The sequence below is a fragment of the Globicephala melas genome, chromosome 18 (assembly GCF_963455315.2).
Source record: "Globicephala melas chromosome 18, mGloMel1.2, whole genome shotgun sequence".
Taxonomy (NCBI): domain Eukaryota; kingdom Metazoa; phylum Chordata; class Mammalia; order Artiodactyla; family Delphinidae; genus Globicephala; species Globicephala melas.
In genome coordinates this window covers 24,514,176-24,534,138 of record NC_083331.1, presented here as the reverse complement: position 1 = coordinate 24,534,138, position 19,963 = coordinate 24,514,176, and the positions used below count along the sequence as shown (strand labels likewise).

Here is a 19,963-nt window from a genome sequence, read left to right as displayed (position 1 = left end):
AAGAAAAATCTGGAGCTATTTAAAGTTAATGATGAAGTATGGCAGGATTGGTAGATAAGTGTTAAATAATATAATAATAAAAAATCATTATAATTATATTCTTTTAGGCCCTGGCCAATGGCCTGGGGAAAAGTTATCTATCTCAGACCAAATCTTTAAGGAGAAAAAGATTATAATGGATGATTACTTAGGGCTTGATCACAATACGACTCTGTTATAATGAAGAAAAATATTCAACGTATGTGGTGGCTATATTATCTCAGATCTTTGTAGATTTTCCTCCCCTATCAGTGATTCTGAATGACAGAGCATTCTGGGACTCTGAGTGCAATTGCTACGTGTAGGGCAACGGTCCCCAACCTTTTTGGCACCGGGGACTGGTTTTGGGGAAGACAATTTTTCCACGGGGGTAGGGGGATGGTCCAGGCGGTAATGCGAGCGATGGGGAGCAATGGGGAGCGGTGGGGAGCAATGGGAAGCGATGGGGAGTGGTGGGGAGCGATGGGGAGCGGTGGGGAGCAGTGGGGAGCGGCAGAGGAAGCTTCACTCGCTAACCCGCCAGTGACGTCCTGCTGTGTGGCCCGGTTTCTAACAGGCCGTGGACCGATACCTGTCCGTGGCCCGGGGTTGGAGACCCCTGGCATAGGGGATGGCTATGTGTAGGGTAGTTAAACCTGAGGGCTCTGCTGAAATATCTTCTATCAAATGTTAATTACAACTCAATGGGTGGGAGCAGACGCATGAGGGTGTATTGGAGAGAAGCTGATGAGCTGCAAATGTTCTGGGTGCTCTCAACATCCACTCAAGACGGTAGGTTCATTGGTGAGTTGGTTAAACAGAAGTAGGTTAGAATGCTTCTTTTGTATTAACAGGTTGACCTAAATGAACAGGCAGCGCCCCCCAAAACTGCTCAAAGAAACAGTATTTGTCCCAGTACAGAAAATCAGTGACAAAGGCAATTGGATTTACTTTTTGTGCTACAAAATAAGGACGTACTCAAAACAATGATTGAGGCATATCAAAAGGACAAGGGAACTGGCTTGAAGGGGTTCCCAATGGATAAGTCTAGAACAATTTGAGCGTTAAAATAAATAAGAATGGCAATAGACTATAAGCTATTAAGTAAGACAGAAATCCACGAAGCCAGACTAATAAAAAACAAACGAACAAAGGGAGAAGGGAGAGCACTTCCTTAGCTCAGAATGCCAGCAATAAATGCAGAAGGAATGACAGAATCAGATGAAATCACCACTTGGCAACCATAGTAGTAATAATTGATTCGAGCAAGAATCACCAATGGATGATAAAGTTAATGGATGAAAGTTTGATGAGAAACAAAATATTTGCCTAGTCTTGAAATGTTTGCTCATGAGACACATGCATTAATTATAAAGGGGAGAAACAGTAACTTCACAGTGGAGAAATACAGCGGAGATAATACCTTGACCAAATGTTTAAAGTTAACATCACCAGTAATGGGACAAATTGACATCCTGTGTGTCATCTAATAGGACACATTGAGAAAAACACAGCATCATTTCTGGGATATTCCAACCAAAGATGCATAAACTGAAGCAGATAAGCCCAAACCCAGGGATGTTCTACAAAATAACTGGCCTATACGTTTCAAAAATGTCAAGGTCATGAAAGTCAAAGAAAGATGAGGACCTGTTTTGGACTGAAAGATAACAGAGATGTGTTAACTGAATTGTAACACATGATCTGGATTGTTTCCTTTTGCTACAAAGGATGTTATTGGGACATTTGGAATTTGTATAAGTTTTATTTTATTTTTGGTCTGTATTCATGAAGAAGACTACTTTGTTATTTTCTGTTCTTGTAGTACCTTTGTCAGATTTTGGAAACTAGCTTATTCTGACCTCAATAAAGCGTATTAGGAGGCATTTTCCCTTCCTTCATCTTCTAAAAGAGCTTTATTTTTTTAAACATCTTTATTTGAAATTTGTATACGTTTTAGACATTAATGTAGTATCAATGTTAACTTCCTGATTTTAAGGTCTGTATTGTGGTTACGTAGGAGAGTGCTTTTGTTTTGAGGAAATACTCATCGAAGTGTTTGGAGGTAACAGGGAATCGTGTCTACAACTTACTTTAAAGTGGTTCATGGAAAAAGATGTAGAGAGAGAAAGGTAAAATAAGCAAACAGTTTTAAAAGATGTAATTAGATTTGGTGAAGAAAAACAAAAGGGTAAATTATTTGTCTATACCTGAGAAAAGAAATTATAAATAGAGCTTGGATTTAAGGCTCTGAGGGGGAGTGCTTTTTCTTTCTGTTGTTTTTATTATCAGCTGCCTTTGGTGAACATATGCTCCTGTCAAACTCACCAAAGATTAGAAGATAGAGTGAAAAACTCAGAGGTGGTTTTATTTATAAATATAATTTATAATTAATGTAATATATAACATATTCATATAATATATAAATAGTAAATATAAAATAAAATAATATAAAGATAGAAATAAGTAAATATAAATATATGTCTGTCTATAAATCTATCTAAATATTTCTCAACCTGAGTTTCGGTGAGAGGAAGAGTTATATTCAGAATCATCAGGTCTGTTGCTATTTACTCCAGAGAGCAGTCAGAAGCTTCTCCTTACCAGAGAGACATGCAGCCTATTTTTACACTTCTAAGTAATTATGGACTACAGGATAGGAAAAAAATCACATTTTAGTATTAAGAGAGCCAGAGTAACAATAATAGCTATTATTTATTGCTGTGAAATAGCCTTATGTATTTGTTGGGGGTTCTATGGGTTAACTCAAATCAGACTCAGAACACATGAATTTGTTTCTGACATTACGTCACGGTTTTCTCCTTCTGGGCAATGACTCTTATGTAAATATGATGGCAGAGTGGTTGAGGTCATGATGACTCCCAATCAAATGCAGCATTTTTCCCTTCAGCTGGCACAAAACATATTTAAGTTTTAGATTTCCCTACTAGAGCTCTATAGATGTCGTTGTTCTTTACGGAAAGGATTATTCAACCCATACCAGCAATGTGAAATATAGGGCTTTAATAGTATTTACAACAGATGTATATAAAAGGAAAAAATAATGAAAATTATTCAATGTTAGTGAATTCTTTTCATTGGGGGGGGGAAAACCCACTGGAATATCATCAGAGCACTGTCAAGAAAGACTTGACAATTTCATTCACAACCCTGGCAACTGGAAAATCTCATAAGAAAACTGTAACTAGAATATTTATTTCTGCCCTACATGTACTTAGAAAACCAAGCACATACTTTTGAGGTATTCAGTCTAGGAATTAAACAGAAGATAAATTTAATGGATGCTATATAATCATCACTGGCCTAATTATCATCATTTTGCATTTGATAAGGGTCATGTTTCATGAATGTCATCCCGAGTGCAAAACAAAATAAACCTGACAATAGTCTTGGCCTCCAGGAAACACTGAACTGGAAGGTCATCAGCTGTCACTTGGAAGGGAGCCGTCAAAATTACAAAAAAAAACCCCAAAACACACGGTCATGTTTTTTGCTTAGTCAGTATTTCTCCTGGGGTATTTCCTTTATTCCTAACACGTGGTTCAGATGGGACTGATACAGTTCTCTCTCATCCCAAACTCTAGAAGTGGAGATATGACCTAGGTCTGACCACTTAAGAGTATCCCATCATTTTGGTCACAGTGATCGGTTCAGAGATGGGCATGAGATCTCAAAGACCAGCTGGAGCACTTCTGAGGACTTCTGATGAAATTACTGGCAAAGACACTCCCTTTTGGTTGGGATTACCAGCTATGAGAACCATGCAGAGCCTAATGCTACCAGGGCCATCTTTGCCGCCAGATGGAGAAAGACTGTAAGAATAAAGCCACCTCAGAAAAAGCATAAAGAAGAGGACAGAGTCTGTGTCCCGTGACACATGTTGAGCCTTTGGTTTGAGCTGTGCCTAAAGCCTGGGGACTTCCTGGTTATATAAGCCAATAAACCCCCTTTTGTAGTTTAAGTTAGTGTGAGCTGAATTTTTGTCACTTTCCGTACCTTTTCTTTTTCCATAATGAATATGGAATCACATGAAATAATAGGTCCTCTCTTCAAAGGTATGCAGGGAAACTATTCTTTTAACTGTCAACTTAACCCTATCCTTCCAAATATATTCTCTTTAGTCATAAATGCCATGCAACAAGGCTGTATCATGAGTCAGGATTAGAATTAGCATAAGGCTCTTGTCCTAAGAGACCTACTATAGAGGGTCCATGGTGAACTGGAGCAAAGAAAACCAGGAATACAGAGACCCGCAACTTGCTAAAGTATTAAAAAGATTTTGAACACATTTAGGGACTATTGGGTTAAACAAATTAAAGAGGTTTCTTTACTGGGGCTTCTCAAAGCCAGATATTTACTAATTGTAACTTCACCTCTAAGCGTCTTCTAGGTTATACAGTATTTTCCAACAGTGTGGACACGGATTCCTGACTAAAAAGGGTTCTGAGAATATGCTTTCAGGAACATCTGACTCTACGTATTTCTAAATAGCTTATTTGTCCTGATCATTTTGCTTGATCTCTCTACTCTCCTTAGCAGCTAACCATTTTCATGGTTTCAGTGAAAACGTCCATGCTAAGGATCACTGGAACTCTTGCTAGCTTGAAGTTCGAGTCCAACTGTTATTTTCCAATTACTGACTGTGCAATGTCAATGGAATATCTCACCATTACTTCAAACTCAGCACACTTCAAATGCCCTAACCCTCTCTCCTCTCTGCTCTCCTGACTCCTTCAATGGTCTGCCAGACACCCACACTAGAGACATGCAGAACGCCTACATCCAGGTCCCTATTTGGCCTTTCGCCATCGGCTCACATCTGGCCATACCTCAGCCTCCCGGTTGGCTGCTCCACTCAGGGCTCTTTTCCAGACCTCACATCACTACCAAGTCCATCCTCCTAATACATCCTTCACTACTCCATACACTTTCCTTATTCAATGACCTTCAGCAGCTCCTGGGCACAGGGAACCTAAAAAATCTCACTGGGCCTTCACACAGCCTGCTTCCTCCTATTCAGGTGACTCCTTATTGCATTACTGCCCCCCAAACACCATTTGTTTCCCTTAAGCTTGTCTTACAATATGCTACAGATACGCTTAAGACAGACCAAGGGTTGCCAAGAAGGTGAGCTTTCTTTCAACTGCTTTTAAAAAGTCCCACGCCAGCAAGGCTGTGCTGAAAGTAAATCGCACACTCTCTTCTGAAAATCTCCCAGCCTGTACGTTTCTGGTGGTCCCAGACCCAGCTCGTACTCCTGCCTCTGGTCTGGTGTACACTCCCCTGTTTTCTTGGGATAGTTGTTGTTGAACCTGGATCTGCCCTCTGGGCTTTGTGCTTGCATCAAATCGGCCGTGATGTTTGCTCACTGTTCCTCTGGTATCTGTGTCCACGTCACTCAGGGATTTGCGGTGATCCGAGCCTACGGCACAATTCTGCCTCTTATTAAGGAAACACACAGTGCTCATTCGTATCTGTGCCTGTGGTCATTTTTTTTTTTTGGATTGTCTGGAATGCCCTTTCCTCTCCTTTTCAACTATCCAAATACATAAATAGAAGAAAAGTTCAACCAAAGCCCCATTTCCTCTGCTTATGAATTTCATCTGCATTGGTGCCTCTCCTCTGAACTACTACAGCACAGGGCTCAAACTCCACAAGTTAACATTCAACTACACAGTCTTTTGTACCACTGGCTGCTGTTTCATGACTATCAGTCTCACCTCCCTAGTTATATAATATAAACTTCCTGAAGGTAAAAACCATGCTTCATACTTCAGTATTCTCTGACCCTCCACAGGGCCTATGCTGGTGCTACAGAGTAATGCTCCACGGGAACACTTGGCTGGCTGATTGTCAAGTGACTCAAATATCTATTGCTGGTCCGTAACTTCCTTAATTCAATAGATGACAACCTGCCAATGCCACAAAGAAACTCTCCAGCTTGGATCACCATCATCTCTCTAGGAAATTATGGTTTGTTGACTTTCCTAAAGCCAGGTCTAGAGTATAAACACTGTTGTTATGTGAGAATCAACTAGAAATACGGGAGCAGGAAGACAGAGTTCTTAAGGAACTGAGATTCAACTAATAGAACCATTAGACTGTAGACATAATGACATGACAGGAAAACTTCCCCAACGAAAAAGGTATTTATGATGACAAATATGTAATTATATTTGGATCTATAGGTATCAACTGCTGCTTGAAATTTGGGAACGCTGGAAGGCTCTTCATTAGTACAGATTGAGATTATACTTAAAAGTTTTCACTTTATTCACATGCAGACAATTACTGGTAAATCAATTCACTAAAAAAGGCAGTGACAGTTATTTTGTGGGTATACAAACATGGCTGAAATAGGATCGATACTCGACAGGTTAAATAAAATCATGCAAACACAGCGGTTTGTAAAAAAAAAAGCAACTTCTAAGTGAATAAAATGCCAGCCTTGTCTCCGACAGACCAGCTGGTCCATTTCCTCTAGCTTTTGTGTCCCAGCCAGGCTTCTGCTCTGCCCTGCAGCTTGTGGGCTTCGCACTCCCACCCTAGCAATAGTACACTCTTCTCTCTGGGATCCAGTGCTTTCAGTGTTTTTTTTTCAATGGAAGCAGAGAACATTGATGGTTTAGTTATGAGGCAATCATGGAGGAAATATAAGGGCTGTGCTCTGCCTGGAAAGTGAGCAGTAATTTTTTTTTTTTTTTTTGCGGTACGCGGGCCTCTCACTGTTGTGGCCTCTCCCATTGCGGAGCACAGGCTCCGCATGCGCAGGCTCAGCGGCCATGGCTCACGGGCCCAGACGCTCCACGGTATGTGGGATCTTCCCGGACTGGGGCACGAACCCGTGTCCCCTGCATCGGCAGGTGGACTCTCAACCACTGCGCCACCAGGGAAGCCCGTGAGCAGTAATTATATAGAAGACCTATTCTCACATCTCTATCTTCCCACAGCATATCCTAAGAGGTTCAAGTGAAACCAGTTCTAGAAAATCATTTTAACCCCTGTCAGGCCTTGTGCTTTTCAATGTGCTTAAACTTTTAGATGAGATAGCACACTGAACCAACGCTGTTCTAAAAGGTGACGTGGTTAAGCAAAGTACTAGCAAGTGAAATGATCACAGATTTAACATAACCTATCTGTCACAAAAGGAATGATGGGGCTTCCCTGGTGGCGCAGTGGTTGAGAGTCCGCCTGCCAATGCAGGGCATGCGGGTTCATGCCCCGGTCCGGGAAGACCCCACATGCCGCGGAGCGGCTGGGCCCATGAGCCATGTCCACTGAGCCTGCGTGTCCGGATCCTGTGCTCCGCAACGGGAGAGGCCACAGCAGTGCGAGGCCCGCGTACCGCAAAAAAAAAAGGAATGATGGAGTTTCTTTATTTTTCTCTGTGCCACCTGACCTCTGCTTTCTTTGATGTTCTTTTGCTTTATCACAAACACTTTAAAATTTTATTAACTTTTAATTTTATATAATTTTTAAAGATTACTTTCCATTTACAGTTATTACAAAACATTGGCTATGTTCCTGTGTTGTACAATACATCCTTGAGCCTATCTTAAACCCCATAGTTTGTACCTCTCACGCCTCCAGCCCTCTCTTGCCCCTCCTCACCACTGGTAACCACTAGTTTGTTCTCTATATCTTATCACAAACACTTTTTAAAAATGATATTGAGATAGGTCAACATTTGGGAATTGTGCCTTCTCACAATCACAGCACTACTGTTTTCACTGGTGACTGGAACTGATGAGCACCCTTCTTAAATTTGAGAGACATCAGTTTTCCTCTAAACATTCCACAGTGATTCACCTACATCCTTGAGGATAAGCTGTATTTATGTGTCGGTCCTGTCTTTCGACGTCCCATTTTTCAATATATATGTGTGTGTGTGTATATATATATATATATATATATATTTTTTTTTTTTTTGGTGTGGTACGCAGGCCTCTCACTGTTGTGGCCTCTCCCGTTGCGGAGCACAGGCTCTGGATGTCCAGGCTCAGCGGCCATGGCTCACAGGCCCAGCCACTCCGTGGCATGTGGGATCTTCGCGGACCGGGGCATGAACCTGTGTCCCCTGCATCGGCAGGCGGACTCTCAACCACTGCGCCATCAGGGAAGCCCGACGTCCCATTATTAAAACAGAGATGAAAGATTCCCCAGAGTTAATCATTAGCGCTGGGAAAGGAAAGGTTGATGAGATCATTGCTACACAATGGTAAGGTTGTTTCGTGGTGATGATGGATACCCAGTCAATCCACTCTTCTCCTCATTGAATCATACCCTCCCACCCCACACCTGTGATTGTCATTACCCCTCTCCAGGCTTGCTCTTCTAGAAACCAAGTTCAGATCCTGCTGCCTTGTTCACTTGAACAACATGGAAATTTTGCAACATTTTAACCTATTTTATTTATCAAAAGAAAGAGTGTCAGGGATTTGAGAAATGGTGTAAGAATCACTCAGAATTCTGTCTTCTATCATTAACATTAAAAAGCACCCAAGAAAGACTCTTATTACTGTTTGCCACAGAGCTGTATAATATTCCTTGACTCCTGACTTCCATGGAAACCAACATGATCTGATGGGATTATACAGAGACAAATGCCTAGTTTTAATGCCACTGGCATTTTCAGGTTTTGGCAGGGGGCGGGCACCCTGGATACCTGACTAAAGGGTGAAAGTTGATAAAGCTGCCAGGGCCGGAGTGCATGGTGGTTAAAGAGCACACATTACAGAACCACTGACTCTGCCACTTACCCCTGTGACCTTGGTCAACTTGCTTAATGTCTTTGAGCTTGAGTTTCTCCATCTGTGAATTACATCCCTGGAGCATTCTCTTACCCCCCAAATATACCAAAGGTTAAGACTTTTTTTTTAAAACTCTCTAAACAAATTAGCTTTCTTTACCTTCGGAGTTTTTGGGATTTGGAATTAGCTCTACATTCTCCACTTAATGCAACAATGAAAGATGACATGGCAGGTGCCATTTACCGTAGTCAACTACTATTATTCCTGGTTTGGCAGCCACTGAGTCATTTTATTTTTTTTTATTTTTATTTTTAAAATTAACAGTTTTGGCTTCCCTGGTGGCGCAGTGGTTGAGAGTCCGCCTGCCGATGCAGGGTACGCGGGTTCGTGCCCCGGTCTGGGAAGACCTCACGTGCCGCGGAGCGGCTGCGCCCATGAGCCATGGCCGCTGAGCCTGCGCGTCTGGAGCCCGTGCTCCGCAACGGGAGGGGCCACAACAGTGAGAGGCCCACGTACCGCAAAAAAAAAAAAAATAAATAAAATAAAATAAAATTAAGTTTTTTTTCATGTTGCCAATGGATGTCCAATTGTTCCAGCACCATTTTTGAAAAGGTTATCCTTTCATTAAACTGCTTCGGCACCTTTGTTGAAAATCAACCGGCCATATGTCTCTGGGTCACTTTCTGAATACTCTAGTCCATTCCATTGATTTATGTGTTTGTCCTTTTGCTAACATCATACCATCCTGATTACTGTAGTTTTATGGTAAACCTTAAAATTGTGTAGTATGATTCCTCTAACTTTATTCTTTTAAAAAATTGTTTTGAGTATTTTTGTTCCATATACATTTTAGAGTCAGCTTGTTATCACTATAAGAAAAATCCTACTGGGATTCTGGTTGGAACTCTCCAAATCAATTTGGAGAGAATCGACATCTTTATTATGCTGAGAATTCTAATCTGTGAACTCTCCTTTTACTTAAATCTTTGGTTTCTTTCACTAGTGTTTTGTAGTATTCAGCATACATATCCTATGCATGCCGTGTTAAATTTATACCTAAGTATTTCATTTTTAGGTGGAACTGTTTGTAAATGGTATAAATATTTTAAAATTTTGGTTTTTAATTATTAATTGCTAGGATATAGAAATATGATTAATTTTGGACCTTGTTAAACTCACTTATTAGTTGAAAGACTTGGTTTATTTTGGGCATCATTTGCTTTTTTTTGGTACATTCTGTGGGATATTCTAGGTAGGCAATTATGTTGTCTACAAATAGTGACAGTTTTATTTCTTCCTTTCCAATCTGTATACTTTTACTTATTTTTCTTGTTGTTGCACTGGCTAGGACTTTCAGTCTGATGTTGAAAAGGAGTGATGGGTGTATGGGTGTGGTTGTTCCTGCCTTATTCCCAATCTTAGGGGGTAAGCACTGTCTTTCACCATTAAATATGTTGCTAGCTATAGGGCTTTTGCAGATGCCTTTTGTTAGGCTGAAGAAGTTCTCTTCTATTTCTAGTTTGCTGAGAGTACCCACTTCCTTTTCAGATGGCCTTGAGTCAAGACCAGGAGACTCTGGAGGAAAAAGAGAAACACATCTAGTTCAACGGTAGTTCAAATTCTGGTCTTCCTCAATCCAGGTGCTATCACTTCTTTTTCAGAGACCTCAAATAGTTGCTCAATGTATCCTGTCCGGATTTTATTGCTGAATTCAGTGGAAAAGACAGGGTAAGTGTGTGTTTACTCCATCTTATTCATAACTAGTACTCTTGAGTCATTTCAAAGTGAAATAAGGAAAATTAACCAGTTTCTTCAGTTCTATTAAAAAATATGTATTTTTTAAAGTGTCTAGGATCCAAAGATGAGTTAAATGATATCTTTGTTTCATGGCTACTCTTATTCCTCTTATTTACCTGGTGAATTCCCACTTGCTATTATTCTAAACCAATTTTTAATTTTTATCAAAGTAATAAATGTAAATAGTTTAATAAGCCAAAGAGTACAAGATGTATAACAAAAACAGCAACCTCGAGCTCCACCATCTTCACCCCCCAAATCCCACTCCCCAAAGGTAGCCAGCCACTTCAACTCTGCTTACTATGTCTCCTGCTACTTACCTTCATATTTCTAAATAATATTCTTACATTCTCTTTATATTTAAGTTTCAGACATTATCTATTGACTTCCTACTATGAAGGGTAAGGATTATTTCACCTATCTTACCTAGAACATACATGACTCATGTTCCCTCCCCTTATCATCCTAATAGAGTGCCATCATAAACTTGAGTTAAATCAATATTAATTGTTTACTTTATTATTACTATTATATGGTACTATATTACTATATGCAATAATATATGTTACTATATATTACTATATATTTCTAATTATAATAATACATATTACTATATAGTTATATATACTATCACATACTATTATTGTATATAATTTTTCATTTTTCCCACTAATATGTACTATTTACTAATTCTTAGCTTTATTTATCTCTCACTAATTGTTCCCCAAATTCTCCAGCAGAGCTGTAAAATTCTCTCAATATAGTTATTCTATCACATTACCAGCTCCTTTTTTTCCCCTGAAGACATCTATTCTTTCTGGAACCCTGGTTTCCCACTTTGCTTTGGAGTAGTTGTTTTCAGGCACAGCTGTTATTCTAGAACATCCTTTCATGATCATGCTGGGAATTACCTTTGCCTCTTCCCTGGCTAAGACCACTCTTTCCACCCTTTCTTCTTCTTTCTTGATTTATTCCCTCCTTTTGTATAAAGAATGAAAGTTTTTTGAGATTTGCATGTTTAATAATGTTTTTAGTCTACCGTCACATTTGATTAATAGCTTGGCTGGGTATAAAATTCTCGGTTGGAAATAATTTTCCCTTTAGCTTCCAATGCTGCTGTGGAGAAGCCTAATGCTATTAGGATTTATAGTACATTTTATATAACCTGTTTCCCACTTCCCTCAACTTAGAAGTTTTCAGCTTTGTCTCTTTACCCACAGGGTTCTAAAATTTCAAGTGAATATACTTTGGGGTGTATGCGTGAGGGTGTGTGTTTTCCAGTTATTAAATAGAACACCTGTCCTGTAGTTTAGTGAAATTTTCTTAAATTACTTTTTGGATCATTTCCTGCCCTTTCATTTTCTCTTTCTGGAATTCTTATTAGTCAGATAAGACTTATCTTCTCTCTTCTATTTTCAATTTCTTTGTCTTTTGGGAGAGTTCCCTAATGTCCAATCCCTTTTATTAATTTATTTCTGCTACTACTTTTTAATTTCCAAGAGATCTTTCTTAATCTTTGAAGGTTACTATGTTAAAATAGCACTATGTTTCTATTTTATAATATTTTCTCTTACCTCTCTGAGAATATCAATTATCACTTTGTGAAATGCTTTTCTGCTTTCTGTATCATCTCTATTTCTCTGTTCATTTGTTTTGATTTCCATCTTTTATATAAAAGGCTATCCATTAATATTTAAGAATAAGGCATTAAAAAGTAGATTGAAATTTTTGTTTTTTGTTTTTGCATAAAGTAGGGCTTGCCAACAAGTGGGTGTTCTTGTAAGACTAGTAGGGAGAAATTTCCAAATGTCAGCATCAGAAAGGCTTTTCTCTAGAGTCACAGATGTAGAAAACAAACTTATGGTTACTGGGGGTAGGGGGAGGTAGGAATAAATTGGGAGATTGGGATTGACATATACACACTACTATACAGATAACTAATAAGGACCTACTGTATAGCACAGGGAACTCTACTCAGTACTCTGTAATGGCTTATATGGGAAAAGAATCTAAAAAAGAGTGGATATATGTGTATTTATTTTGGGTTTTTTTTGTTGTTGTTTTTGTTTTTTTTGCGGTACATGGGCCTCTCACTGTTGTGGCCTCTCCCGTTGCGGAGCACAGGCTCCGGACATGCAGGCTCAGCGGCCATGGCTCACGGGCCCAGCCGCTCCGCGGCATGTGGGATCTTCCCGGACCGGGGCACGAACCCGTGTCTCCTGCATCGGCAGGCAGACTCTCAACCACTGTGCCAGCAGGGAAGCCTGATATATGTGTATTTATAAATGATTCACTTTGCTGTACACCTGAAACTAACACAACATTGTAAATCAACTATACTCAAATAAAAATTTAAAAAAAAATCACTTGATAGGATACAAGCTTTCCTATGGATAAGCAATGTACTAATTTTAATGTAATTTTGTATGTTAGTACATTTTTACTTATCTCCTTATAAACTTAATGTATCTCAAAAATGATTGTTTCATCCTACAGACTGTATTATTTGTGTATATTGACTCAAAATGATAAGGAAACAAATAAAAAAATATTTTCCTTAAAAAAAAAAAGTGAAAAAAAGAAAGGCTTTTCTCTTGGGCATGTCAGTTTCCAGAAAGGATTTTTCCCAATCTCCTGCTTAAGGAATATAAATATGGATGCCAGCTTCATGCGATCTAAATAAGGAAAGGAGACTTTCACTTTATCTTCTTGTTGGCTATATGGTCTCACTCCTGTCTTAAACTGTGCAGATCTCCATTGTGGCTCCCGTCTCTTGCAAGGGCAGAGGAGAGCCGGCTGACCAGCTGCATAAGATGGAGGAGAAAATCTGTATTTCTAAATGGCCTCTATAGGGGCTTTCAACTAATCTGCCAATTTTCAGTGCTGCCCTGTACTCTAACCTTCTTTGGAACATGGTGTCTTCAAGTCCTGATGCTTTATGGGCTTCCACAGAGTAAAGCTTGCGTCTCCCCCCCGGAGGAATTTTAGGGTTTTAGTTCTCTCCAGTCACTAACTCGGTCATCACCTACACATGTATTTTTTAATCCTCCAAAGTGTTGTTGCATCTCTAATTCTCTTTGTCCTTGTGGTTTTGTACCTTTTTTGATCCTTTATTGTTTTCTTACTGGGATTTTGGTAAGAGGCAAAACTAAACCTGTATTCGATTTGTCAGGAGTCCCTATCCCCTTCCGTAAAAACCAGATTCAGGTATTATTTTATCTTAAAACCACTTCCAAAGATAGAGTTAAGTATTCTTTGCTGTCCTCCGGTCCCTTAATCATGCTTCTATCACTTTCTTCACCACACTGCACCATAGTTTATTTGGTTATAGTGCTCCTTGACTGTAAGTTCCCTGGGTCTGTATCTGTCTCTTATTTATTTCTTTATCCTAGTGAGTCTAGGTGATCAACGAATGTTAATTAAATAAATAAATGTAAGAATGGGTGGAACTATTAAAAGGGAGAGGTTAGAGATGGCACTTGTGGCCTGACCTTGTAAGGAAACAGAAAATAAAAAGAGAGACATTTTTAGAATGTAATAGAGACAAAAGAACACGGTATACAGAAAAACTAGAAAAGACAGCTCCAAATTTGGCTTGCTCTTTACCGTTCTCAGGACTCAGGCTAAAGATGATGCATATTTCACTGTGGGTTTTTTGGTCCTGTTCTCATTTGTCTTTTGAATAAGGCTAAACACTATAATCCTCAGCTGACAATTGTCCTATCATTGAGTTCCTGCTTTTCTTCAAGCTGACAAGTTTAGGCCCAGACCATTTTTTCAATTCCTTTTTTGGGCCTGACAAAACTTTTCCTAAACAGGATTATAAGCAAAGCTCACTTTCAACACTAAGACAGATGATGAATTATGTAACTCACTGGGTCATGATGTAATATTAGGTGTTTGGGTAACACTGCTTCCTTTTAATTTGGTTTTGTTTCCATGTAAGTGTTAAAGAATTCTGTAGCCCAATATTACCTAACTTCTGAGTTTCTAATTTTTATTTGCTTACTAAATACTTTGTGCCAAGTATGACTGCATTTCATTCTTATGACAACTTGTAAAGTACAATGGTATTGTCTTTATATTATGACTGGAAAGTGAAAATTAGCAAGAATGAGTAATTTGCCGAAGATCACTTAAAAAGTGGTACGTGGATTTGAACCTAGGTTTGACCACTTAAAATTTCATGCTCTTAAACAATAGGCTATACCACTTATAAGTAAAATTACAATTTTCTCTATAAATATAACAGCAAGGTTTTATTTCTATAGCCATTGTGATGTGTTGATTATACATAACTATATACATAATGAGCTTAGAACCACAAAAATTCTAGAGCCATTGACTGTCAACATATTCGTTGCATTTGATATCTCAATTTATAACTGATATATTACAGAATTAATTTGTTTTCCTTATACTTTAAATAAACATTACTAAGATTACTTCTTTACTTGCTGATTATATTGTCAAGCAGTATGCAATGAGGATATAGTATATAAAATAATGATCTTAAGGTCTGTCATGAGAGAAAAGAGTTGAAATATTTCTGCCGCTGATGATTTGAAAAGCAATTACCTAAGTTTAGGCCTTTTCTAAAATGTAAAAGCTAAATGATATTTCTATTTTTAATATTACTTTAAAACTCTAATACCCATGATTTTCATAATTTTTATGGTTATCTTTTTTGTTGGATATGCACAAAAGTTTAATGAAAACTCATGGCCTCTTTAAACTCATAAACTTGTTGATTTGCTTGTCTTGGGAAGGTGGTTGCTGATTTAATTTTAGTTACATTTAGCAATTACTGACAAATTTGTGATCCAATGGGAGCATTACTTCTGGAGGAATGTAAAAATCGACTGGCAATTTCCTTCTGAAAGAGTTTATAAGAAAGGAGGCCCTTATGCATGTACCCATGAGTGTTATCCCACTTGAGTATAGACTTCTCTCCAATTCTTTGCTCAAACTGAATTCTTTGTTCAAGAAGAGCATTGCTAATCTGTAACTGGGACAACTGTAGGCTTCCACATCTCCCAGAGATATCATGACACCATCTTATCTGTGTTCTCAGTACCTCTTTTTTTCTTTTGCCTTTCTCTCTTCTTAACCACATTTCCATTGTCTTATTTCTGAAGGACCGTGCAGTCTGGTAACTGTCATAATTCTCCTTGGGGAGTTAGTTAAAGGCTTAATCAAGCCAGGGGCATGCTGGAAGCGGATTGTACTAGTTTGCGAGAGATGCTTGCTAAATATTCAGAGACTTTGTGAGTAGATTGTTAACCTCTGGTAGCTTTAAATCAGCCATGGAGGGAGTATTTACATCTTGAAAACTGGCAAACATTGTAAACTGCCCCCCACCTGCCAGAGAGCTGGGCTGTCAGCACACTACTGGGTAGTACAGTCTCCAGGGGATCTTGCATTTTCATTAGGTAAGCCTGAAAACCTTATTCAAAGTCTAGATTCAAAATGAATTTCTATGGTTGGGATTTCTCTAACAGCAATAAACAAAGGAAAAAATCATTAGAGGCATTGCCCAAGTGTTACCACGTAGGCAAATAGCTAGACCATCTTGATGAAAACCACTTCTACTGATATATCACTAAGAGATATGGTGGGAAATTATAAACATAAATTTTAAGAAGTATTGCCTTTCTGGGCCAAGGAAGATTCCCAAAGATATATGTACATATAACAGTCCTATAAAATGTGTATCACTCTACAACAATGAGCCACTTAATCAGACTGTTAAGTGTTTTCAGAATTGCTGAGCAAAGCTAAGAGTGAAGTACAAGAGTGAACTATGCTCCTTAAGAAGAACAAAGAATTGCAAACTTTCACAGAAGATCTGGAGATAATGTAGCTTGTGGAGTCAAAAACTGAATTTACTAATAGAGTACCAATTAAATAATCTTGTGGTTTCCAAAACTGGAAGTGGGCCTTAACATTCTTAAAAAATCGTAAGCGTTGGATGTGTAGTTAAAGAAAAGGCTAGGCCTAGTTACCAAAGTACAGCAAATGACATTTCCTCATATTCCTAGAATATCGTCTTTGAAAGATTAGAGGTGCTTAGTATAAACTGGTTATCTTTTCTATGTATTTTTGTCTATGCCTCTCTCTATTTTCAATATTTACCGTATCTACTGTGTACCAGGCACTATCTTAATTATAAGGATCAATAAGTTCCAGTCCCACATTGTTTCAAAGATTCTGTCAAGTTTTAAAGTATATAGTTAAGGAAGTATTATTCAAAGGCCTCGAAGAGATTCTACGAGTAATATATGAAGGATTTAGTTTCTGATTAGTTTATTGTAATTAGACAATAACATTTGAAAACTGTAACCTTTTAGCCTTTTTGCTCCCACAAGAAGAGTCACCAGGAGCTTTTTAGAGAAGATGATTTGATTTCTGAGGAAAACTGTGGTGTAGCCTTCTTGGGAGGAATCCAAATGTAACTAAATAAAAATATGGAAACTATGCTTTATAGAGAACACTATAAAACCTAGTCAGAAAAATTTTGCTTATAATTAACCTGTGCTTCTGAAAATATCGAGTCTAAAAGTAGTAAATATGAATTCTTAATAATGGGTTCTTAGACTACAGTTACAGCGATACTTTGAGTTTGTTGTTACAGTTGTTTACTATAAGAAACACACATGTTCCTATCAAAGCATGTAAAATTAATGAACACATTTTATACGAAGCTCAAAAAATACTCTCTTGGGCTTCCCTGGTGGCGCAGTGGTTGAGAGTCTGCCTGCCGATGCAGGGGACTCGGGTTCGTGCCCAGGTCCGGGAGGATCCCACATGCCGCGGAGCAGCTGGGCCCGTAAGCCATGGCTGCTGGGCCTGCGCTCCGCAACGGGAGAGGCCGCAACAGTGAGAGGCCCGCGTACCAAAAAACAACAACAACAACATCAACAACAACAAAACTCTCTTGCAAGCTGTACTCATTAAAGAAAACTATCAATGAATACATTAAACAAAAACAAAAATTCAAAGCAACAATGGCTTCAAAGCTAATACCTCAAGAAGGCTGAAATGTAGCAAAGTCATAAAGGATAGGGATAAAACATGTAACTGACAGAGTTTATCTAAAGATAAAACAGTTCTTTTGACACCAGGCAAAGGGATCAGGGAAAGATGGGGGTCAATAAGTGGTGAATGGCATGGCAGACTTTCTGCCTGGCCTTCACTGTTGACCTAAAGGATCATCTCACAACCAATAGGAACCGCTGAAGAGGCTTGTATAAACCTCCCCTAACAGCAGGTCTGAGGCTGCCTCAAACTACTGGAGTGTAAACCAGGCCTTTTAATTTCTATGATGTAAAGTAAGTCCATTTGGCCACTAGATGGAGATCAGGTTACTCTGCCATTGACAGGGAAGCTGCTGGCAGTCAGCAAGTGATAAGTATGGTACTGAGAACCTATTCTCTTTTCTCAGCACTTCTATGGAAGGTATTTTCCAAGAGCCCAGATCAGGAGCAAACCAATGTTGAATAAAGGGTCCATAAATGAGGAGTAGGTTGAGGGATTGATTAGGAAGGTAGCTGTAATAAAAGACACATTTTTGCTTGTTATTACCATTGCTCCTGGAATGATTCATATTTAGATTTGGTTGTACAAGCTACTTGTAAATAGTAACATAAGCTGGTCTAAATAAAAGCAATTAAGTATGCTGTCTCATTATTTACCAAGCAGTGAGAAGGAAGACGAGAGATGTGACCAAAAATTACAACAACGGCAGATTACGTGGACAATGAATTCTGTCTGTTTAGACATAAAGATATATGCTCATAATTTGCTCCAAAGTTTGAGTATGTGTGTAAGTGTATATTTTCAATATCAACAAAATGGATCAAGAAACATCAGAGATGGAAGGAGAATGTTAGATAACATTCTAATGTTCTAATTTTACAAATGGAACTATCATTCAATTCTGAATTATGTAACTTTATTACTGAATAAGTTATTTCTATTATAGCTGCACTTTGAACTGGAGACATAAAGTTACACATTTCCTAGAAAATGTTTGGTTTGTAGAAGGATCAGATACTGCCTTGTATAATATAGCAGAGTATTTTGATTATTTTTGAGATGTTAGATACTATATTTCTGTTCATTTCTAACTTAGAAACTATATATATTCATTCAATACTTATTCAGTTACAACTGATAAACTGAGACAGTTAAAAGAATCCATTTGTTGTCAAAAAGCTTCAATTTCGTATATATGAGTATAAACAAGCATATCTGTCTACTGTGTACCAATCATCATGCTAAGGGCTGGAGATACAGCGATGTACAACAGAGGCAGGAAAGTCACTGGGAAGAGGAGAGTTACATGGTTAAAATACAAACAGGGGTTAATTTTTGTACCAGTGAAGACCCGTTATCAAAATCATGAGTGACACTCCTTTTAAAAGTTCTGTTGTGAAAGATAAACTTAATTGTTATAACCTTGTTATAACACATGAGAAATTGAAATAAAATATAAGAAATTCAAACACAATAGTATTTACTATTAGGCATCAATTACTGTAATGAAAAGAGGAGCTTAATTCAAAGGGAGAAGAAACTAATCTTCAGAATAATGAAAGAAGCAGAACCACAGTTAATTAATTTTCTAATTACTGTCATGGATAGTGACCAACATTCAGTCTGTTACTATGATAGATCCACTGCACTTAATGACATGTTTATTTTAGAGTAATACATTTGTTTTAGCTTAATTAAATTAATATACTCATACCCTTTCAAAAGGATTTGGGGCTGCTGGCCTATATTGGTTTGCGATTTTCAAGATGTTCCTATAATCTAGGAATATGTATTACTCATTTACAAATACACATACACACACACACACACACACACACACACACACACATATATTTCTCCTGTAAGGAATATCACAAAAATAACCACAGAAAATAGTAACTATTAATCAGATATCAATGGAGTAGTTTGTAGAAATTTCTTATCTTGTTAACTGGTTCTTTACAAGAGCAACACAGTTGGCAGGAACCTACCTTTCTTTTTGCTGGATAAAAATGAAATGTAAACAAAGAAGTTTTCCTCTGAAGGTTAAAATAAATAAATTACAAATAAAATAAATCCTTTTACAATTCGGTTTAGCATTTATGGGTACACAGCGTTCCTCACTGCTCACATTAGTTCCAGACAGCAACTAGATTAGCTGGTGACTGAGCCATTTCTGGAGCTGTGGAGCTTCCTCCCTCTGTGGTGACCTGTTCCCATATTTCTTGCTAGTGCAGGGTTGGGTCTACTTATTATGACTGCTAAACTTCCATTCTCTGGAAATAAGGAGGTTGGTAAAAACACATCTCTATTGGATGCATAATTCTTCTTATCTTCTC

At 38.3% G+C, this 19,963-nt stretch overlaps 1 protein-coding gene across 1 annotated transcript in view; it reads right to left on the bottom strand.

The window, feature by feature from the left end:
* The window catches only part of VWA8 (von Willebrand factor A domain containing 8), a 369,324-nt gene that overhangs the window by 83,097 nt on the left and 266,264 nt on the right, over positions 1 to 19,963 (bottom strand). The window lies entirely within an intron of this gene.